Consider the following 25,155-nt stretch of genomic DNA (forward strand, 5'->3'; position numbering starts at 1 on the left):
TGCTGCATGGGATATAAATGGGTTTGTGTATCATGAGTGATTTAAAATATATAGTTGTATTTAGCACAGGGTTTGCACAAACACTTTACGTGCATTTACAGTATGTAATAGTATGTGAGCACAGGGATTGCACAAATTAGTTCACGTGCTGGGATTCAAGTGAATAATGAATTAGTAATTGAATCCCGGCACAGCAGTATATATAGATGCATGTTTCATTCACTCGGGGTTGGGTGTTCAGGGAGCAAGAACGGGAAGGAGAAAAGCAACCGCTACATCATGCTGGAGGACCAGCACAGTGCTTGTTTGTTTTGTCTGTTTGTCCTTTCTTGATGGTTGTGTTACGAAACCAGGAAGGACCCGTATCATATTGTATCGTGAGTGTTTTGTTTGTTTTGTCGTGTCTAACTCTTTGCTTGTTGTCACTGTTAGAAGGCTAACACGATCTGGAGCTGTCGCCAAGGCCAAGCACAAAACCGGACAACACTGCACTGTGTATTAAGTGTATTTGCACCACAAGCAGTACAACATGCACTATTGGACTGGTGACCGTGTTTGTACATTGTGGGTGTTTTATAGCTTGTTATTATTTGTGGGACTACAACCCTTTATAACTACTGTGCAATACACATTGCTCACATTGCCAGGTCATTATTCTTTTCTGCCTGGTCATCAGACCATCTGGATTACAAATTAATAAACAAACCATTTCACCTGTACTTTTTTGTCTGTTTGTTTCAATTGGATTACTACACCTGTTCTTCACCTGCCGATCACTTACCACTTTACCACATTCCCCTTTCTCCTAAATACACTCACAAGCCATAAAGAAAAAAAAAAGTCTTGGGTGTTCTGGGATAGACCATGTTTTTTCAAGGACAATAAAAAGCAGATGAAATTCCTTCAGACATGCAGTACTGTAGTTTAATTCTCCTCACACTGCTGTAACAATATATTATAATACGGGAACAAATAGGCTTACAGTAAATTCAGTGTTTCCCATGTCCATGGTTAAATCCAGCAACAGTAATCCCCCTCAATCACAATAAGGATTTGAATAGCTCTAGTAGTCATGTCATGCTGGCATCCAAATACTGGGGATTAAGAAGAGATTAAATATTACCACTGCAATTGCACTGAGCATTGGCCTTTGCAGCCTGAAGAAAGCTGGCTGGGTTTACCTCACTACGGTTTAGAGAGTATACTGGTCAGGTACCTAAAGAGTCCAGAGACATGTGTAATAATACAAATATACATGTAGTACATATTTAAATGTTTTTCCACAATTTTTTTTTTTTTTAAAAAGGCAGTTTTTAAAACAAATGACATCCTATTGCCAGCAAGGCTTTGATTCATGGCAACTGTGCCTAAAAGGAACCAGTTTCAGCAGTAAGATAATTAGGAGGGTGGCTTTTGCCAAAGGATAACTTTCTCATCCCACGGACAGATGTTAGGGCTCAGAACTTGAATTAATCTCAGCAGCTCAGAACAAACTCATTAGCAATCTTTTGATTTGTTATCAGGTTTAATTTGTCTGGACCCCTCAGAATTAGGGGAACAGCACTGCCAGGGAATGATGATTTTAACTTTTAGCTATATGGGACATGCCCACTGGGAGACTGAATTATATGCCAGTGATTTGCAGGCCTGGCTGAGTCAATAACCCTTATCTACATAACTGTATATTCTGTCATTTTTGCACATATCCAGATCTTTTTTAAATCCATGTCTAACTGTTTTGAAAGAAATAAAGGTTTGGGTTTAACAAACTGGACTTGGCACTGTCACAAAGATGGCCAGAGTGGGTGGCATCAGACCAGAGCCAGGAAATAAACAACAAGAGAGGTGGAGTTTGGTAGAGCTGAGCGAATGGTCTCGCTCAGCATTTAATGAGTGAACAGACAGTCAGGAAATAAAAAGGTTGCAACAAACAAAAACATAGGAGGCAGCACTTTCGCCAAAATAAATAGACAAACAAAACGGACTACACAGACAAACACGGTGAGCTTCTATTTTTCTTACAATTATCACAATTACCTCCATCTCCAATCTCGTTCTCCACTCACCGAGCACACAACATATAATACACACAGGGGCGGGCACTTTGCCACAGGCACTTACTTGTATTAGTTTTTCTTTACATTTGCTTTACAAATTTTGTTTCTGTAGCGTTGTTTATCCAGTTCTGCTTTGCGGGCAGTCAGCTTGACAAAGTCTTTCAAAGGTCTTATCCTATTTTCTTTGGAATGCTGTGTGAGCAGTCATTTTTATATATGGGCATGCTGCCACATCCCAGATTTAACCTTTAAGAACTTTAGTGTACCCTTTTCAGTTGGTAGCTAAACTACAAAGGTTGGGTGTTTTTCTCTTTCTGCTTTTGTCACTGCTATTTTCTACTATACTGGTACTTCTGCTTAGATTCTGGTCTTTTTGTTTCTAATCTATGGATTCAACAGTTTATAACCAAAAATTTTTTTTCTTCTTTAGGGAATCAATATCTTATCTAACAACGAGTCATACAGTGCCATTCACTTTCTATCTCTCTCTTTGCTTTTATTATTATTTGAGTTTTTATTCTGTACATTGAAATTGAAAATGATTCTTGGAAACAAGACAATACAAAAAAGATGAAACAAACTATGCTCTTTTCCAGGCTTTGGAGCTGAATGATTATCTGTCACTTAGATCTAAAATGAACCCTAAACCCCAGGTCCCAGGACACCAAGGATAATATCTCTGGACAGATCATCACAGAAATGTTCTGTGTAATTCCTTCCACCGAGGGCTATAAATATTTCCCTAATGATTTTACAGGCCATTTGTATATTTTATATATTTTTAATTGTGCTGTGTTTCTTTTGCATTCAAAGAGTTGCAGGCAGTGTGCTGCATAACAGATCAAAGCAAAAAAGGGTTGGCTGTCTTTATCCAAGACTGTAGGGACTTGAGATCATGGCCAAATAATTTACACAAGCTGCTTTACACCACATGTGTATTACCTTGTAAATACACATAGCGTTTTTTTTTTTTTTTCCTATACAGTACTACAAGTAGATCTTATAGCAAAGAAAATGATATTCTACCCACAGTCTGCACAATGGATGTCCATAGTGCATTCAGACAGTTTGTGCTGCATGTTTCTTCAAGATAGCTGCATTGCAAAATCTAAATATGTCACTCTGCCTCTTTCCTTTCAGAGACTCTTCCATCCCTGCAGGGTTATTTGTATTTGACTTAGGCATCCTGAGCTAGGTGGTACCTATGCATTGGATACATACATTTTCTAATGTAAATAAAATATCTAAAATAACTATAATAATAATCTTTATATAGTTGACCACCATCACAAAGCACTTTACAAGATACAAGATTAGGGTGTGTAAATTATGCATCATTTGCATAGCCAGAATTCCATTCAGAAAGTCTATAGACAATTGATTTCTTATGTCTGTTTTTACAAGTTTCATCTGAGAAAAAAACTTGTTCTAATTCTGCAGTGCTGTGTGGCAAAGTCAACATATTTTAACGGCGGGTGCCACAGCTGCCAGGCAGGGACTTTACCGAATCCCTGGGCTTGAGAGTTTCCCCACAGCTTCTGGGCAGGGACTTTCCCTGATCCCTGGGCTGGGGAGTTTCCCCAAAGCTGCTGGGCAGGGGCTTTCCCGGATCCCTGGGCTGGGGAGATTCCCCACAGCTGCCGGGCAGGGACTTTCCCGGCTGGAGAAGTGTTCGCTCTGCATTGGCTGAAGCGGGCACTGCCTCCCTCCTGCTCCCCTATAAAAGGGACTGGGAGCTGGACATCGGGGTTAGCCTGGAGAAAAGGGACTGTGACCTGGAAATTGTTTAAACTTGTTATTTTGGTCTGTGTTTTTTGTGCAAAATAAAGCCAAGTGTTGTACTTCGAGAAGCTCTGTTTTGTCTCCTTCTTGACATCGCTGCAATATTAAAGGCAACCTTGGTAAGTTTAGAAAACATGGCTAGGTGTAGACAAGAGCACAATTTTGTGCCAGTTGTGCTGTGCTTGGGCTGCTTGGTTGAAGAACGCGTACACTAATTTCAGCACAGTATTATTAATTGGTAATTACAATCTAGGAATCATGTGTTAGTATACAACTGAACATGATTGGATAGGGACACCATCAGATAAGAAATACACACAGTATTTTTTCAGTGTCTTTAAATTTGAAGACATTGAAAATACCTTCTAGTCAAAACATTTGTCATTAAATTGTGTTTCTTACAGTATTTCTTAATTCAGCCCTATTGTGTGTTTAATAGTTAGGGAAGACACTTTCAGCTAAAACACAGCAACCTAAATATTTCATAAATCATCTTTATTTCAATATCATTTTTTATAGACTCATTTGGATTTGATAACATTTCTGAAACTAAAGATAAAAAGATTAAAAAAAAAACACTAAACAAAACTAAATAGATTAAATTACAAAATTTCAGAAGAGAGCCATTTTCAATGTCTTCAGTGTTAAAATGAGATTTTATTCATGTACTTACAGTATATCTCTGGTTATGTGGACTCCACAGGCAAGTGGTGAAGTGTGAAGGATCTTCTAATGAAGATGAGTCTGTTATAGGAGGTGCTATTGATTGGTGTTCCTTCCTCTTTCTTTCTGGCAGTGGAAAGGTTAATTGTTGTGATTAATGGAGTGTTTGTGTTTTATGGCTCTGGCTTTACAGCAGAGAGATGGATGGACTGTATTTATGGTAATAGAAATGTAGGCGACTGCTCTGCCAAGCTGCCTATAAGTAGCAAGAATTCAAGTATCCAAATACTCAATTACTCGAAATACAATCTAATTGAGTACTTTGATACATATTTGTTAACAGGGGGAGTCAGAATGTCAATAACACTGGCTTTGATTTACTTTGTTAATTGTGCACTGTCATTATAGATTTTGACCCCGTTCAATGAGAAAGATTAGATACACTAATAGATATTTGGAGCAATTTCATGCCAGCCTAATAACAAAAGGAAAAACAACAACTAACAAGTCTTCCCCGTCCTTCAGATGAGACGTAAGACCGAGGTCTTATTGTAAGTAACTCTGCAGCAGCAGTTGTGATGCATAGTTCACCTCTAGTCTCTGCAAGTCACATTGCATAAAAGTGTCTAATAATAAAACATAAAAAAGTACTCAACATTTGTAACTCCCAAGAACTCAAATGTCTTTTTTTTAGTATAAATTCCTACCCTTATTTAGAATAATCAAGTGTAGCACACACATCTATTTCAATTATTCCACGTGCGAAGGACATTCAGTTGAGCAGTACCTTTGGACACCTAGAACATGTTATACCTAACCATGCAGCTTGCCCAGGGTCAGACCTACAGAAAACAGTGAGAGGACTCCTATGCGTAAGGGGTTTGGGGACCCATCAGTGCCAGTGGAGTCAATTTTACACCTAAAAGATGAGGAAATTCATCTATAGATATTATTTTGGGTCCATTCAAAATAATTCTGTTAGTTGAATGGGGAAATGTTTACTTGCATGTAAATCAGTTTATTATGTGAATATTGGAATGGTTTTGGGTTACGGATAATCAGTGTAATAATTATAATGAATTGTAGAAAATTCTAAACTGGAAAGTGCTGCCAATCTCACTGGTGGGTAGATTTTCTGTGGAAGGTTCCCAGCCCAGAATAAAGAGAAAGGAGACTTTCACTCTCTAAACTAGGAAGCCTGTCCTTGCCTGTTCTTGAGAAATATTATTTTGCTGCAAGGCTATATTCAGTCCAATACTGGCTTTTCAAAAATGTTAATGCCGGATGTACTCACCTGAAACCATTTGGAAAAAAACTAATGTTTCTCTCACACTGTTATCCTTTCACACAGCACAGTCACAATACAATATAGCAAAGGAACTGTTTCAGTTATTTCAAATAAGACAAGTCATCAAAATGACCAAAATATAGCCTACACACTAATAGCATAAGTCCAATCGAATAAATACTAATACTGCATTCTAAGCCGTAAAAAAAGGCCATGAAACCTCAGGTCACAGACAAAAACAAAAGCATAAAAAATACAATATTAGCCTAACACTTGTGCCATTTTACATACAATATAGTATCCCAAAGCTCTTTTACAATACAAAATATCAAAAGCATATAGACATCACAGAAGACAAACATAAGAAACAAGCAGACAGACTGCATACAATTTTAAAAAAGAAAGAAAAAAGACATTCAATAGAGCAGGTCAGAAATAAAAAATAAACATGACAAATTGAATGCAATGAAAGAACTGAAGGCTTCATATTATAGCCTAGTAAAAACAGATGTGGGGTGTCTTTGTAAACACTGATATTATATAAAACAAGTGTCGCTTTGTATTATAAGCTTTCATAATTATTTCGAGCAAATTGAGAGATCTTGCTGGGAACGCAGGATCGATGAGCGAAGCAGTGTCTGTTGTGTGCTGTTTTTCATCGAGTCTGTCGGATAGTGTTTAGTTTCTCAGTTTGGGAAGGAAAAATGCCGTCCATCGCCAAGTCTAACACTGGGCTTGTCAGTAGCACATCTATTAAGTTCAAATTATTTGTATTTAATATATAGATTAGTAACTTTATTATGCAGTACACGCTTATAAATGCCATCCTAGAAATAACCAAAAATGAATTGAGCAATGTGCACAAATAAGAAAAAGAAATACTGTATACATTTACAGTATATAAAATGCAAACAACAACTCAGAGAGATCCTATTTACATCTTTGAATGTATATAACTCCTCCTAGTTTGATTAATTTAATTTGTATCCTGAAAACTGTGATGTATTATTTAGTGATTCTATGCTTGTAGCCTTGTTGTAAATTGTTCAAGTAGAAATGCTGTTTTTAGCTTTCTAGCCCTGCGGCTTCCTTGAAACTCATCCCACCCTCATTACATTTGAATTGGAAATTGGATACTCCAATCTTACCCCGGGGGGGGGGTATAAAATTAGCCAAGGGATAGATTTTGGGTTTCCTACTGTCAAATTTGATTGGAAGAGGATCACAATTCTGACAAAGCTTACATATCAGCAACTATAATCAGACTTATAAAACAAAATGCTGGTTTGTAAAGAGCCAAGGCCATACCCTTTGTGGGGTAAGGATCAAAGGTATCTCCGTGTCTTAAATACACTGTCACCCTGTCCTCAATGCATGTTAGAATCAGTTTACAGGATACAGCATATAATAGAGTTGTGGAAAAAAAAGTGACCTAAACAGTTTTTAATTGTCTATGTTATTAACAACAAATGTGACCAGTAACAATGCATCCCCAACTAACTTTACAGCTGCATTCTTTGGTCATGGTTACTGTGCTGCACTTAAAGTATAGGTTAAAGTTACCTTTGTCTACTACTTTTTTAATTATTTAAGCAAGTCACACAAAAATGTTGATATTGTTGTTGTTGTTCAGGTTTCAGCCTCATGATTACACTGATGTTAACCATGTCCGGGTACTCTGCACAGCCGCCTCCATTCAGTATCTACAACTGCATGTTTAAGAAGAAATGGACTGGCAGTTTAATCCATCTATATATGCTAAGTAAGTATCTAATCAGGTGAAAACTTATGAATGTACCATTCCTCAAAATGGTCATGCTTTTGCTTCTATGTGCACCACTGTGCCAAAAAATGTGTTTGACCGATATCCTGCCACTGTGTTACGTTAAAAGGATATTACCCTCAGAAGTTGAAAGAGAACTTATGAAATTAAATGTCTGTAAATCACTGGGTCTGATGGATTAGATTGTGCTGTGAGTTTTTTAAAAATAGCAGCTAATATTATCGCAAAACCAATTTCTCAACCTTTTAATAAATCTTATGTGGCACTGGCAGGATTATTTGCTATATCACAGAAAGGGCACATTTTTTTGTTAACTTCAAGGCTAGTGAACTTTTGTTCTATTTCAATTTAACTTGCAGGTACGTTCACAATTACATTATGTGATGAGTATGGGGGGGGGGGGCGATGCAAGGTGATCTGCGGCTGCAAAACACCCATATTCCTGCCAAAAACTGTGTTTAATTGGTGTAAAGTGGGACTTTAGAAGTCACTAAAAATGTGGTGTGTGTAAAGAATGATTTTCACCTGATATGCTGCACCTGCTATCGAATTAGCATTTTGCTATCATTAATCAATTTAAATGATATTGAAATGTATTCAAATGAAGAAAAGAGCATGGAATTGGGTGGGGATCTGAATACTAAGTGGGCACAAATATTATAATGAGATGTAAGGATTTTGCCTTGCACTTGGGCAATTGCTGACCCTCCAAAAAATTTGCACCTCCTCTGCAAAGCATTGAAGAAACAAGTAATTAAGAGCTGTATAAAACCACACATACTTTCTGAGACCTGTCATTGGCCTCAGGGTGGCTGCTGTGGTACACTGTCTGATGCAGCAACACTTGGATCTTGTTGAGGAGAGGCAGGGAAACCTGCATATTCAAATCCAGGGTCACTTTGTTTGGGATGGATTGTCCTCTCCGTTTGCCTCTCCAGTGGTATCAGCTGTGATGTGGATGGTGGCCCTCCTCCTGTTCCTGCTGCATACCTGGTTGACTGTCCTCCTGGTAACACAGACAGCATTGACTTTCTTCACTATAGAGGACCATATGGCCTCTTTGATAGCATAATTGATGTTGGATGAGGCTTTTTCAAATAACTCAGTTTCATTCTGAGTGACCTCAGCCGTAAGGACTCTCAGTTCATCCTCAGAAAACTTTTCTTTTCTTTCTCATGCACCAAGAGCACTTTGCTGTCCTTCCTCTGACATGTTTTTTTGTTTGGTTTGATTTTCCTGCTCCGCAAATCTCATACAGCGCCTACTGCTGTCTGTACTCCTAACTCTCCTCACCTCCGGGCTGTAAGTGCGGCCGCTCAATAGCCCGATGCACAGACAGCGCTCATTGCGACCCCCATTATCGTGGTTGCGGATCATTATTTGTATGTGTATTGAGTAACTTGCATTGCTCTTATGCTTACATAAGCCGCACTGCACAATAATTTCCTGGCCACTAGGCACATACAACGTTATGACGTAATAATATTTCCATTTTCACGAGATCAATGCATTACAACGTATTGTTTTTCATGATAATTATTAGGTTATAGCATAATAATTATCTCGCAAAAATGTAAACAAAACCAATGCCAGTATTTTGTCAATCTCAAACCCCAACATACTCACCTGGGACACCCCATTCTTTATTTCACAGCCTCCATAACAACTTGCTACTTCTGCCAGATCAGTTAGTTGTGTATGCTTGTAACCAAATGCTGTATAGAATATCCATCATTTGCACCGTTAATGCAGATTCCATTGGGTTTCAGTTTATCGTAGTAATCAAGATGCCATAGAAAATAAGGGCCTGAGTTGTGGTATGTTCTGTGTCTCAATTGATTTCTATGACTAAACTGAACACTAATATTAAGCAACTGTCTAACGTTATTCTGGCTGACAACGAATCCGCAAGTGCATTAATCTGTACCCATGCAAGTGTCCAGAGCGTCTACTACATCAGATCGGTGCTTTCACCTAAGTGCTCTATTGCATAACGATTCCATCTAAATGCGCTAAACATTCCAACATTTCTTTATGATTCAGGTCTAATCCAAAATTGAATCAGAGTTTATTTATTACATCAGCCATTCGTCTCTACTGATTAGTTTTATGCTAGAGAGATATTGCGTTATTTATTTATTTATTTGGCAGACACCTTTATCCAAGGTGACTCACAGGTGTTACAGGGCAATACAGGGTTACAATGCAAGCTTCATATTTAAACACAGCATAGTTTACATTAAGTGTAAAAGAAAAGAAATACTATTACTAAAATATATTATGAACTAGGATGCAACAAGTTAGGATTACAGCAAGTTATGTTTGCATTAGTCTACGCGATGTTCTGAAGCCTGGTGAGTTAGTTTGTTTCCGTTTTCACTAGATAATTATTACGTTTTAACGTAATAATTACGTCGTGAAAAAAAGGAAATAATTAGCATAATTATCTTGTGAATACGGAAATAATTATTATGTCATAATGTAATGATTATCTGGTGAAAACGGAAATCCTGTTTGTTTGTTTGTTTGTTTGTTTGTTTTGCTCTACATGGCAGCTATATGTTTCCGTAATTGTATAATGCAGGTTTTGGCAGGTTAACTTCTCAAACTCCATAGAGTTCACACAAACTGTTTTAAAATTTCTAAAAATGACATTAAAAATTGTGACTGAAGGGGATATATGCTATATTATATTTATTCATGTATAGTTCAACCTGGAGAGTGTCCCCTTGACTCCCATAGTGTCCAAATGCTCCAAATAAGGGTTGTTGGTGCACACTCAAAGAGAAAAACATACCAACTGATCTTAGTGTGTGGGACAGCGGGCCGTGTGACAAGCTTAAACAGAAGCCCCCAAACCCCTAATCTTAATGTGCTGTTCAAGACATTTAAAATGGCTTAATTCCCTTCTCAATTAGGTGATCTACAATGCCTTCATTTGAAGTTGCAAATAAAAGGTCTTCAGCACTCACAGAGCTTTTTATGCATTTTCCTACTCTAATAAAAAGCTCCAAGGCTTTTTCTTTAGTGCTGTACATTGACATCTTAAGAGCTGTGAATGGAAGCTTTTAGATTCAGCTTTCTATTTTAGAAGGTTCTTTGGTAAAACCAGATTATTATTTTTTTTTTTTTTATGAAAGAACAAAGCCGCTTTGTTTTGTTTTATTTTGTTGTGCGAGGCCTAGTGGCGTTTGAGTCGTAGCCTGTTTGGCCCCCAAGGTCAGCCTTTGAAGTTCCTAAACCAGCATGCCTCCTGTTGAAACTTACTGTGAGATCTTTGTTTTAATTGCTCCCAGAGAAATGTTGTGAATGAGTGGGAAAGTACTGGTTTTCTGATGTGTGTTGTGTTATGCGCATGGGAACCATTTTCTTCTGCGTTTAGTCAAAACTGAGTTTGATTAAGTAAGGCCCTTTAGAAAAATGATTACAATAGACAGTAGAAGTGTATAGTAATTACAGTTCTAAGTGCCTCAATGTATAGCAGATGTGTACAAATCTTGGCAAATTATCATGACCAGGGCAGTGGCATTGATCCTGCTATTTCTAAATGTTCAACAAGAGGAAATTGATAGCCTTGAATGGATTTCTTTATTTTTAGTAACAAGAAAAAGTATCAAAGCAAAATTTAAAATATTCTGGTGTCATTATTTAACATGCAAAATATCAGATGCATGCTGAAAGAGAAAAAAAAAAAAAAAAAAAAAAAAAAAAAGGTGGTTGGGAACATATATCATGTGGTTAATAAACAGATATTAATGAAATAATATGCACATTCTGAGGGTATTTCTTTAATACTGCCTGTGAGCTACAGTTGAAAAGGAGAAATCACAAATCTTTTCTTTTTTTTTTTAAATCTGGTTACGTATTTCAAATGAACTAAAATGGCTACTTCAGCCCTGGTTGTGGTGATTATGCATAGACTGAGCCGGTCTGATAATTTACTGTCAGATAATAAGCTTTCAAATCATTGCAGTGTGCAGTGAGTTAAAGCACCCTATAGCGTCTTGCTGTGGCTTTGATTAGTACATTTCCCAGGAGGATTCCTGGATAAAGAGCAGAATGGCAAAGCTATTTATAAAACCTGTTTTACAACACCGAGGTGGCACCTGGTGCTTGGCCAGATTCCCACATACACGTTCACTCATGTGACAATGAGTGCAGTACAGTAAGGTTCAAGAATAAATAGCCGCGGCTTGCCTGTTTCCTTGCAAAATAACCCTAGCACAAAAAAAAAAAAAAAAACTGCTTGAGAGAAATGCTTGAGAATTGCATTTCCTTCTCATTGAAATCTAAAATGTGTCTCAAATGTTTTATGTTTTTCCTAAAACTGCTGTTGGAGAAGAGAAAACAAAAGACATATTTCAGAAACTTGAGCACTTAAAGAGTGAAGTTTCCTGCATTTTGTTGAATATTCACTCAATTTCAGAATGATGGTATAAACATATGGGTAGGGATATGAGATTGACGACATATATTAGATATATATATATATATATATATATATATATATATATATATATATATCAGATTGATAAGATTTATATAAAAGATTCTTAAGCTTTTCCCAGAGTAGTGAAAGACACTTTTTTCCTGTGGGTAGTACAGCTGTTGTTCACTGCACCCTGCAATATTAGCATCGCAAAGTTTGCAGGACTAAAGTAATATGTGGGGCATTTTTAAAGACCAGTGATCTATAATTAGCAGTATGCCTCCCTTTATCCCTGCAACTCAGATCCGGAATACATTATACAAAACTAGAATGTGATAACAGCATCTAATCACAAGGATATACCCCAATGGCATCTTTATGCATCTGGGCATTTAATGCATTCATCTAAATTGAATTAATGAAGAATTTCTACAGCTCAGTGTGACAGGGTACACCCACCTCTGTATTATTTTGTACTATTATTTGGATTTGTAAATATAATTAATAGTTAATTCCCATCTCTGTAAAAATGCAAACCCATGAGAATGCACGGTCAGCAGCTCATGGAATTATGGATAACTGGCTGTCGACCTTGCTTAGTGGAAAACCCGGGCAGAATGTGGTTGAGGGCTAAACGAGACAATTAACAACCAGTTCCCTTTCAATTTGAAGATGACCACCAAAACAGACTATGGGCTATGCCTGCTTATTGATATTCACTGAGCTCTTTATATCAGAGCAGCCGATAGGCCCCTTCCTGGGGTGACGTTTTTGGTCCGGCTTAACAGTCAACCCACGAAAGCCATGTTCTCTTTTGCCTCTCATCTACTGTAAGGTAAGACTTCTCCGAGTAAGCTTTTCCGAGTCCCCCTGCATTTGTGCTGAAAGCTGGCTTGCCGCTTTCATGGAATCTCTTTTCTTCTCCTTTCTTTAGCAGCCTGCCTCGCTTGCGTTGCAGGCTGTCTTTTATAATGTCTGCCATATATGTGTGACTGCCTGTGCAGTATTGATTTAAAGGAGTGTTTGTGTGTCTTTTCAAGCCTACACTCTTGGGGAGAACGCAGTTCCTCCGATGGGGCTAGGCTTTGCTGTACACCCACCTTTGAGTGATTCCACTGCCTGCTGTGTGTGCATTTGGGCAAAATACAAATAAATAAATAAATATTATTGTGTACTGTTGTTGTTGCGTGTCCACTTGTGTGTTGACCCTGTCACACAACCATGATTTGCTTGTGTGGTGCTGTGAATTTTAGCTGCAGTGCATGTTTAAAACAAACAAACAAACAAACAAACAAAAAATAACAGCCAGTCAGCAGTATAATTCCTCCACTGGGGCGGTGTTCTAACCTGACGGCTGTAGAGTAGACCTTGCAGGCTGCCTCGCCCCGTCCACCCCGGTGTGTCGGGCCTTCAGAAAAAGTGTGTTCTCCCCCCTGTTGTTTTTCAACTCACCCACCGTGGCTTTAGCCTGTGTGTCTCCCTAGTGTATGCTGCGTGCTGACCAGGTGTGTGACTACACATGGTCAGGGTAGGCACCACTGTATTAGCTGCTCCCAGGTGCTTCGGTACTTCATGCACGCTTAGCCCTTAGTACTTCGGTGCCTCGGTGCTCACGGTACTCGGAGTGCACAGTGCTTACGGTGCCTCTGTGCTCACGGTGTTCGGTGTGCACAGTGCTTACGGTGCCTAGGTGAGAGGAGAGAGCCCGAGCATCCATCACCCAAGAGGAGAGAGCCCGAGCATCCATTACCCAAGAGCAGAGAGCGCAAGCATCCATCAAACAAGAGGAGAGAGCCCGAGCATCCATCACCCAAGAGGAGAGAGTGCGAGCATCCATCGAACAAGAGGAGAGAGCCCGAGCATCCATTGAACAAGAGGAGAGAGCCCGAGCATCCAACAAACAAGAGGAGAGAGCCTGAGCATCCATCACCCAAGAGGAGAGAGCGCGAGCATCCATCAAACAAGAGGAGAGAGCCCGAGCATCCATCACTCAAGAGGAGAGAGCCTTGGGAGTTTGGACACTGCAGAGAAGAGTGTCCATATGAAGACCCTGCTTCCTGCAGGCATACTATCTGGAAGATCTGGAATCCTCGGACGAATGGCTCCTCCTTAAAGTTGCCAACCAGCTGCGTACCCAGAAGCCAGAAACGGGACCCTCGCCCTCCCAAGCCATCTGGGACAATGGTTTGTATGTCCTCATTGCAGGCCTGAAGGACCAAGGTTGGTGCCTCTCCCGTGGAGAGCTTGAGCACTATACGGTGTGATTCCCCTTTCAGGGTGAAGACGAGTTGCCTCCTGCCAAAAGAGGAAGAAGGGGAGGAGAAGCAGTGCCCGGAAGTGAGCACAGGAAGAGAGGGGAGCCCAAGCATCCATCACCCAAGAGGAGAGAGCCCGAGTGTCCATCACCTAAGAGGAAAGAGCCCGAGCATCCATCGAACAAGAGGAGAGAGCCCGAGCATCCATCACCCAAGAGAAGAGAGCCTGAGCATCCATCACACAACAGGGGAGAGCCTGAGCATCCATCACCCAAGAGGAGAGAGCCCGAGCATCCATCAAACAAGAGGAGAGAGCCCGAGCATCCATCACCCAAGAGAAGAGAGCCCGAGCATCCATAGAACAAGAGGAGAGAGCCCGACCATCCATCACCCAAGAGTAGAGAGCCTGAGCATCCATCACCCAAGAGGAGAGAGCCTGAGCATCCATCGAACAAGAAGAGAGAGCCCAAGCATCCATCAAACAAGAGGAGAGAGCCCGAGCGTCCATCACCTAAGAAGAAAGAGCCTGAGCATCCATCGAACAAGAGGAGAGAGCCTGAGCATCCATCACCCAAGAGGAGAGAGCCCGAGCATCCATCACACAACAGGGGAGAGCCCGAGCATCCATCACCCAAGAGGAGAGAGCCCGAGCATCCATCACCCAAGAGGAGAGAGCCCGAGCATCCATCACCCAAGAGGAGAGAGCCTGAGCATCCATCACACAACAGGGCAGAGCCCGAGCATCCATCACCCAAGAGGAGAGAGCCCGAGCATCCATCAAACAAGAGGAGAAAGCCCGAGCATCCATCACCCAAGAGAAGAGAGCCCAAGCATCCATAGAACAAGAGGAGAGAGCCCGACCATCCATCACCCAAGAGGAGAGAGCCCGAGCGTCCATCACCTAAGAGGAAAGAGCCCGAGCATCCATCGAACAAGAGGAGAGAGCCTGAGCATCCATCACCCAAGAGGAGAGAGCCCGAGCATCCATCACACAACAGGGGAGAGCCCGAGCATCCATCACCCAAGAGGAGAGAGCCCGAGCATCCATCACCCAAGAGGAGAGAGCCCGAGCATCCATCACCCAAGAGGAGAGAGCCCGAGCATCCATCAAACAAGAGGAGAGAGCCCGAGCGTCCATCACCTAAGAGGAAAGAGCCCGAGCATCCATCGAACAAGAGGAGAGAGCCTGAGCATCCATCATCCAAGAGGAGAGAGCCTGAGCATCCATCACATAACAGGGGAGAGCCCGAGCATCCATCACCCAAGAGGAGAGAGCCCGAGCATCCATCACCCAAGAGGAGAGAGCCCGAGCATCCATCGCCCAAGAGGGGGCAGCCCGAGAGTCCATTGCCCAAGAGGTGGGGGAGGTCAAGCGTCCAGAGCTTAAGAGGTGGGAGGCTGAGCATCCAGGAATTGAGGGAGAGCTGCATCAGTCTCCAGCAACCAAGGTAGAGCCGTACCAGTCTCCAGAAACAGAAGGAGACAACCTTCTGCTCCAGCCTTCACCGCCAGAGGGAGACTGTCTGTTGTTCCCACCTCCACCGCCAGAGGGAGACTACAAGCTTCTCCCGCCTCTGCTGCCAGATATATGCCAAATATCCTATAATAGACCACAACCAATACATATGGCTACAGTTTTTTTACGGTAAAAAATTGCTTCTTTCACTGCATTTCACAGTCTAAAAATAGGTATTTCAAGATAGTTTATGATTAAAGATACTATGTATAAAGGTAGTAAAAAATAGTGTTGTCACATTTAAAATGTATCTTTTTTTTAGAGTTATTAAACAACAAATGCTTCTAAATATTTAAATGCTTACCTAAAAAACAGTAAGTGGTAAATTTGAAATCTATTTCTGACCTTTGATGCAGCTGGAGTTTTTTCGTTGAAGACATTTTAAAGAAACTGTACAGCTCTATGCATTGTGTTTAATAATTTACCGCAAGCAAACGAAACCGGCTGCCATGTTCCTAAATGCAGTTTAACAGGTAGTGCTTCAATAAGGCAAACCGCTGCAGTATGTATATTGATACTATTCTTTCAGAAATGGGAATATTTACACAGGGAACTAGGTACATATCACACAGCAATGGGAACATTTCATGGAAATTGTGAAGAAAATACAGCCTTACCAAGAAACAACAGTATTGAACCAAAACAATATTAAAAAAAGAAGTTTGTCAGAAACTGGAATCTGCCTAGCAACATAAGTGACACTGTGAAGTCACTAGTATAATATGCCACCACTTTAAAAACAAATAGCTGAGCAAAATCTAGAAGTTGTGAGTAAAATGCGGGGATAAATAACGGTTTCTTTTCCTTTAAAAACAATAAAATATCTAGCTATTGTTGATGAAAATATCAACATCTGCTGCAATGCTTTGGCCATTGGTACTGTCAGCAGTGGTGTAGTCCAGGGTATCCACAGGTAAACAGCGTTAATTTGGGCAATATAGTGTTTACCCGCTTCTCATATATGGGATACAGTTTACTCATTTCTACTCTCCTGTGATATGCAAACCCTGGGTAAAGACAAGATAAGACAAGACTGACAACTGGACGGTGTATTCTCTTTGTGTGTGTAAGTGTTCTGTGATTGGTTGTTTATGTTCTGTTAATGTTCTGTTGTTAGGCACACTGGACCTGCAGGGCGGTGCTAGTAGGCTTCATCCTAGTCTGTGAAAGAACGCTCACAGCACCTTAGAGGGGAAATAACTATATGGTGGAGCTCTGGTTGGCTGAGGACCAATAACAATGTATCTGTTCATGTTTATCTGTTCAATCTATCTGTTCCACTCTACCTGTTCAACTCTACTGGCTGTCAGCTATTGCTTAAATATGTTTTAAGCATTGCTCTATTCCAGTACTAATAATAAAAAAGAGACTAACAAAGAAGTCTCAATAAAGCATTTGTCTAAACTGATGTTTTTTTTGTGGTGTTTAAGTTATGAATGGATTCCCATACGGATGTGGCTGATGAGTCATGTAGAAATCCTTTAGGATTTATTAGAAGCATTAACCTGGCAAACTAGGTCTGTGACTCCTCCATAACTTCAGAGACCCAAACAAACAAACGTGAGCTGTTTTATTTTTAACACAAAAATAAAATAAAAGATTTAACAAAAGACACACTTGCTCACAGAGCGAAATAAAAGATTCAAACAAAACAAATCTCGAACACAACACAAAACACAAAACACACAGGTCAGACTGGGTAGATCGCTTTCACTGATCCTATGCTTATTTCTATTGCTATTTCTTTTCCTTTTTCTCTTCACTCGTTCTCTCGTTCACTCCTCTGAACTCCCACCTGGCCCTGTTACACCATCCCTGGCCCTGTTACAACCATATTCCTATAGAGATATATATACACTATCTATATATATATACTATATAAGATATAAATATATATATATAAAAGAAGGAATAATTCAACTTTTGTTATGAGTCAAGAAGACAATTTCTCAATCCTCAAATGGCTGGAAATACCTGGTTGGATGTGTTGAGTAATAGGCTGCCTTGCTGCAATATATTGGTGGTAATTAGTAATTGCATATCAAGTGACCCAAGGGATAATGATAGAGCACAAACAGAAAGAACCTATCTGTCTGAATCATGGGGGATGAGAATGAGGTAAGGTCTAGAGAGACATAGCAAAATATAATTGTGTGTTACTCTATTCAAATATAAACCTACAATCCCTGATCAAATATTGATTCAATCTGCAATAATCTGCAGTGTCCAATAACTTATGATAATTATCTATATCTATGTTTATATATAATCGTTAAGTTAAATATATCAGCCATTTTTGAGACAACCATGCTGAAACTTCAGACATAATGTCTTGGGACAACTTGTACAGTAACTACTGGCAACTTGCAGTGAATCTGAAATTCCCTCAGAGTTTCTCGCCTTTGAATAATATTGACTTCTTTGCAGCTGCTCTCCAAACTAATTAAAATCGGAACAGTCGTGGTATTCAGAATAACATGTAGGAGCCACTATGTTTTATACATAGGGTAACAAATCTCCCTTTTGACTGATGAGGTAATAATACTAACATCATAATACACATGCTCACCTTGTGACTATAGAGCTGGCATCTCAGATGAACTGAATGAAAAGGCAAGGGCTGTAGCAAACTTCTAGTCCCACGGTTCAAAGATGAACATCTTGCCATTCAACTAAAGAGCAAGCTCTATAGTCGTGAGGTAAGGTGTCTCATGCTGATGTCACTATTATTAACTCACTAGTCACTAGGAGGAGATACATTACAGGGTAATACATATAATGATTATTGTAATATTATTCTGTAATATGAGTTTCCCGCTCCAGTAGGATGCATGCAGCAGATGTGAATCAAATTTAAAACCAATCCGTGAAAATACCAGATTTTTCATTTTCACTATCCTGCAGTGTAATATTCTCATATATTTCATAATTCAGAACACAAAATAATGTACTTTTTTAAAGTACCCACAATTCAAGCTGCTTCTTTTCTGTATGTACCTGTGAATAATGTGCTAATCTAGACATGCATCATCCATAACTTCAGAGACCCAATCAAACAAACGTGCTCCATTTGATTTTTAACACAAAAATAAAATAAAAGGTTTAACAAAAAACACACTTGCTCACAGAGCGAAATAAAAGGTCCAAACAAAACAAATCTCGAAAAAAACACAAAACACCAAACACACAGGTCAGGCTGGGCAGATCGCTTTCACTGATCCTATGCTTATTTCTATTAATCTCTTATCACTCACTGTTTTCTTGGCAGTCACACTTGCCATTGGATTGTATTTATCATTTGTGTCTGCCTGTTTTCAACCAATATTTAATAATGCTGTGGTCTGGATGGGCTTTGTCTGTCATCGGTTCCTGTCTTGTGTGTTTCATTAAACAATAAATATATATTTAGTTTGTTGTTCAACCAACATTAATGGGTACCGGAGATTGAGAAGGACTTGGCAGGATTCTAGGTCAGAATTAAAATGCAAAAAGACATGGTACAGACTAAAGACAGACCTAAATGAATAATCCAAAATTAAAAACAGTGCAGACAATGTAAACCCAAGTTTACTACTTCACAATTGTCACAGAGGATAGGACAAAGTGGCATACATTTATAAAACAACAATTAAAAACAGATGTCAAAATACAGTTTTACTCTGAGAGCCAACAAAAGCAATACATGGGTGCAATAGGCTTTGCCACATGGTCTCCAAATCTGCTGTCCAAAAGTGTCTAATGGTTCACTGAAATGCCATCAGTTAATATATATCTAAGTAAGCATGTAACTGGAGATAAATGTGGTTGTGGCATCATTTTTTTGGAGCCTAGGAGTTTAAATTGGGGTCAGGTCTAGGGTCATTGCAAAGTAGAAAGGTGTAGTTTTTTTAGACAGGTCTCTAATTATCTAGTTGGCAGTTGGATCAGCACAGCTTCCTGGTGATCCATCTCTATTGAGTTCAGTGTTAATTTGTCAGGGTACCCTTTCCTTTTTCTGTTATTTTTATTTTTTTAATATTGTCCTATAAAATTGGATTTTTTTTTTCTCAGACACCAACATTTGTAGCTTGTTAGTGGGTATTTGAGGCCTTCACAACACAGCTACCCCCCTCCAGCATGGAGCTAATTGGATAATCAATCTCTCCTCAATTGTGGTGCCCGGGCCATCGGGTGCTATATCAGTGAGAGCAGAAGCAGCAGTCCCCCAGCTACCATTTCCTCCCAGCAATCAGAGTGTTTGGTGATAGGGGCAGGGGGGTCGTCATGGAAATGTATCTCCGGTGCATCCCAGAGACAGATACAAATAGGGCCCGGACACCCGGTCCATGTGTATCTTTGTGTTTGGCCTGAGAAAGTTTACCTTTAATCCAGCCCTCTTTTCAAAGGTTATGCTGTCAAGCATCTTAATTGAGATGCTATGCCAGCGCCAGCTTTAGTTTTCTTGACAATAGGCAGGGTACTGACTCAATATGCTCCTGTAAAGATGTGTTTTCATACAGGCCTGGATTAACCCATCACATAGATGAAGGCTATATCTGCATCCTGATTAAAAAAAGGCATAATACCACAGTAGTGATGTCAAAATGGCATATTCGTCTAGGGATTATACTTGACCTTTGACCCATATTTCCTGTGCACCCTGAGACCACTTTCAAACACAAAATATCTCACTTTCACTGGACAACACCCACAATTTTTAGGCTTTTTTGGCACTTTTAACAAATCTGTCTCTCTGAAGATTTACGATCATCCTCCACCAATAGTAGCACCAAACAAGCAAGCAAGCAAGACAAATAATCTTCAATTCTGGCAGCGACTAAGAAAAACAAAAGCATGTTGTGTTGAAACACCTTTTTCTTAAAGATACATTCATTTTTGCAATTGATTATCTACCCAGTTTAATTCACCATTTCTAAATTATCAGAAATACAATTATAGTTAAGATTCCTTAACATTAATTTAATTTACATTATTATTACCATATTACTTCAATATTACTCGAATCGGGAGTGTGTAATCGTTGTAAAGGGGCGGGACAATGCTGGTGTGGCAGTTAAGTCCAAGAGTGAGATCAACTTGATTTCTGTAAAAACTACAATATATCCTACTCGTTTTTGGGGGTTTTTTTCTCACTGTAACTTGCTTGTTTGTAATTTCTCTGCAAGAGAAACTGAAACTAAATCTTCTCATAGATAGTAAGCACATTGTTTTTATTTGTACGGGATTGAGTACGGGAATTACAATTGAACTAACAACAAAACAACAAATCCACCTATAAGAACCTCAGAAGGACTGCTGTTCTGTAAGTAGTTTATCTTGCATTTTCTTTCCGAATTGTACTACCACAAAATAAAATGTGCTTACTGTGTGTGTGTACATTAGTTTGTAATTTACGTGCTAGATTGAGGCTCCCCTCTCTTCGGGGGCGTTACATGTACATAGTGTTGCACATTTATTTGTTTACTGTGTGTGTTTTTTTTAGTAGGGGGAGAAAAAAATACCTTAATGTTTCTTTATTGATAGCGGCGTTTATTCGAGGGCGGCCTCGAGGGTGGCGCCAAATTGAAATAATACGGTATTCATTACATTCACTTGCAATTTTAACCTTAACATCCGTTTATTGCCTTTTATTACAGATACTAATATCTATGTATTATAAAAAAAATAGATGGGCTTCAGTGAGTTAAAGAAAAATAATTCCATCTCGAGTTTCTGTGACAGTTTATAAACTACTCAGGTGTGTAAAGGTCGTTTCTCAGGCCAAGCAGGGAGAATGGATGAGATGGAAAAGTGTGGAACAACGCAAGATCGGCTGGCAAGACCTATGGACATTGAAACAGAGCAGGATCAGTTTCCTCATTAGATCAACATATGATGTTCTCCGATCACCACAGAACCTAAGCCTCTGGGTGGGTGAGAATCCCTCATGTGCTTTGTGTTCATCACCTGCAACATTAAGGCACATTTTGACAGGATGTAAGGTGGGTCTTAGCCGCGCCATGACCAGGTGCTGCGATGTTTGGCCTTAGCATTGCAAGACAAGCGTAACCTGACCAATAAGTTGCCACAAGTTCCATCAAAGTATTACACTCAAAAGACACTATTTCTCCGTCTAGGAGAGCAACCACTAAGAAAAGGTGTTAAAACCAAGCCTCACCCAGGACAATTGGAAGCTGCTAGGGACTGGAAGATGCTGGCAGATGTTGGTCAACGGCTTATTTTTCCACCTGAGATTGCCACCACTAACCTTCGACCAGACATTGTCTTGTGGTCTGGATCAACATGCCTTGTTCATCTGGTAGAGAACTGTGCCACGGGAGGATGCTGTGAATGAGGCGTAGGAGAGGAATAAACTTTGGTATGCTCAACCAGCTGCTGAAGCGGAACAGCATGGATAGAGAGTCCGAGTTTACCCAGTGGAGGTGGGTTGTCGAGGATTTGTGGCACATTCCACAACCCAGTTTTTCAGAGATGTTGGGCTCAGTGGCCAATAGTTGCTTCAGACAGTGAAGAACTTATCTGAAGCAGCAGAAAGAAGCAGCAACTGGCTGTAGTTGAGACAGAAAGATTCTGCATGGGGATCTCAAGCACAATAGAAAGAAAGCAACGCTGATGTACGGATAAGCAAGCTGGGCTGAGTTGAGTGGGGGGATGGAGGGGGTGATGCTGGGATTCCAGAATCACCTTCGAGCACTCTTGAGGTGTCGTGGGCTAGTCAACGAAACACCAAGGACAGAAGGTTCTACTTGAAGACTTCAGAGTTGTACCCTACTTAGCTCAATCCAGATGGTTGTCATGCTGATGAGCTGGGGAGACTGCATTGTGGTTGGTCCCTGGAGCCAGCATCACAGCCGTTGTGTGTGCTGATGCGCTGGGGAGGAAAAATGAGCTGATCCCTGTAGCCAGCATTACACTTCAGCCATCAACACCAGACAGAAGGATATCTACATCATCAGATGGAAAGAAATGCAAATGAATGGAGGTGCAGATGGATCACATTAGTTTACTATAAAGCTACATCTTATCTTATCTGGTGCTTATCTTGGCGAGAGCCAAGTTCAAATCAGCATGAAGTTTTAATATCTATTCTCATGTAATGGAAGTCTCGACGTAACATAAATCCTAGATGGAATTATTTTCCAGTATCTCACTGAAGCATATATAAATATATATATATATATATATATATATATATATATATATATATATATATATATATATATATATACAGCTCTGGAAAAAATTAAGAGACCACTGCAAAATTATCAGTTTCTCTAGTTTTACTATTTATATTTTATTTCTCCCAAATTCCAAAAAAATATATTGTCATTTAGAGCATTTATTTGCAGAAAATGACAACTGGTCAAAATAACAAAAAAGATGCAGTGTTGTCAGACCTCAAATAATGCAAAGAAAATAAGTTTTCAATGGGGTTCAGGTCTGGAGATTGATCTGGTGGTCCTCCATCCACACCTTGATTGACCTGGTTGTGTGGCATGGAGCATTGTCCTGCTGGAAAAACCAATCCTCAGAGTTGGGGAACATTGTCAGAGCAGAAGGAAGCAAGTTTTCTTCCAGGACAACCTTGTACTTGGCTTGATTCATGCCAAAGCTGCCCGATTCCAGCCTTGCTGAAGCACCCCCAGATCATCACCTATCCTCCACAACATTTCACAGTGGGTGCGAGACACTGTGGCTTGTAGGCCTCTCCAGGTCTTCATCTAACCATTAGATGACCAGGTGTTGGGCAAAGTTGAAAATTGGACTCATCTGGGGGTGCTTCAGCAAGGCTGGAATCGGACAGATTTGTCTTTGTGAAGGGCGCATGAATCAAGCCAAGTACAAGGTTGTCCTGGAAGAAAACTTGTTTCCTTCTGCTCTGACAATGTTCCCCAACTCTGAGGATTGGTTTTTCCAGCAGGACAATGCTCCATGCCACACAGCCAGGTCAATCAAGGTGTGGATGGAGGACCACCAGATCAAGACCCTGTCATGGCCAGCCCAATCTCCAGACCTGAACCCCATTGAAAACCTCTGGAATGTGATCAAGAGGAAGATGGATGGTCACAAGCCATCAAACAAAGCCGAGCTGCTTGAATTTTTGCGCTAGGAGTGGCATAAAGTCACCCAACATCAATGTGAAAGACTGGTGGAGAGCATGCCAAGACGCATGAAAGCTGTGCTTGAAAATCAGGGTTATTCCACCAAATATTGATTTCTGAACTCTTCCTAAGTTAAAACATTAGTATTGTGTTGTTTAAAAATGAATATGAACTTATTTTCTTTGCATTATTCGAGGTCTGACAACACTGCATCTTTTTTGTTATTTTGACCAGTTGTCATTTTTGCTTTTTTGCAAATAAATGCTCTAAATGACAATATTTTTTGGAATTTGGGAGAAATGTTGTCAGTAGTTTATAGAATAAAACAAAAATGTTCATTTTACCCAAACACATACCTATAAATTGTAAAACCAGAGTAACTGATAATTTTGCAGTGGTCTCTTAATTTTTTCCAGAGCTGTAATATATATATATATATATATATATATATATATATATATATATATATATATATATATCATCATCTTCTTCTTCTCCAGCCTTTTTCAATCCACTGCTCGATGAAGGCCTCCTCAAGATTCTTCCACAAAAGCCTGTCTGCTACATCCCTCAATCACGTTGCTCAGGCATGTTTCCTAATTTCATCTTGCCATTTTCCTGGAGGCTCTTCTTCCTGGTCATTTTATATCGCTTGGGATCCAGTCTAATATCTCCTTGGTCCAGTGATGGTCTTTTGCTACATGTCTGGCCCACTGCCATTTCAGTTTTTTTGCTCTCATAACAACATTGCATACTTTTGTTTGTGCTCTTATCCATTCTTTCCCTTTCTTGTCTCTTCTTGTTATTCCCAGCTTGCATCTTTCCATACTCCGTTAAGTCGTTTGTCATTTTTTGAGTAATTTTTGTATTTAGGGTCCAGGTCTCTCGTCTGTCAGCTAGCACGTATTGGTCAAAAACTTTCTTCTTGAGGCATTAGGGAAGTTTCCCTTTCAGAACCATGCTTAATCTTCCAAAGAGACTCAAGCCCATTTTTGCTCTTCTGTTGATTGATTACTCATTGCTGGTTTGAATCACTTGCAGTACAACTTGAAGATGATCCATTGTGCTAAATCCACTCCTGAATCCTGCTTGCTCATTTGATTGTGCCGAGTCAAATTTATCTTGAAGTCTGTTGGTGAGTATCTTGGTTAACATTTTGTAGATTATAGGCAGTAAACTAATAGGTGTGTAGTTCTTGAGGTCTTTATGTTCTTTTGTAAAGTATCACTGATGCGTTGCTCCAGTCGTTTGGCACAATATACTGCAATCTGTAGTAATAT

General features: G+C 39.8%; 1 long non-coding RNA gene across 1 annotated transcript; it reads left to right on the forward strand.

Moving 5' to 3' along the window:
• The first annotated feature begins 1,972 nt into the window (after positions 1–1,972).
• On the forward strand, positions 1,973–17,040 carry LOC121302718. The gene is made up of 3 exons (XR_005947722.1): positions 1,973–2,001; positions 7,424–7,552; positions 16,891–17,040. It is a non-coding gene; the product is annotated as an uncharacterized LOC121302718 (long non-coding RNA).
• The last annotated feature ends 8,115 nt before the right edge of the window (positions 17,041–25,155 follow it).

The sequence above is a fragment of the Polyodon spathula genome, chromosome 1, assembly GCF_017654505.1.
Source record: "Polyodon spathula isolate WHYD16114869_AA chromosome 1, ASM1765450v1, whole genome shotgun sequence".
NCBI classification, from domain to species: domain Eukaryota; kingdom Metazoa; phylum Chordata; class Actinopteri; order Acipenseriformes; family Polyodontidae; genus Polyodon; species Polyodon spathula.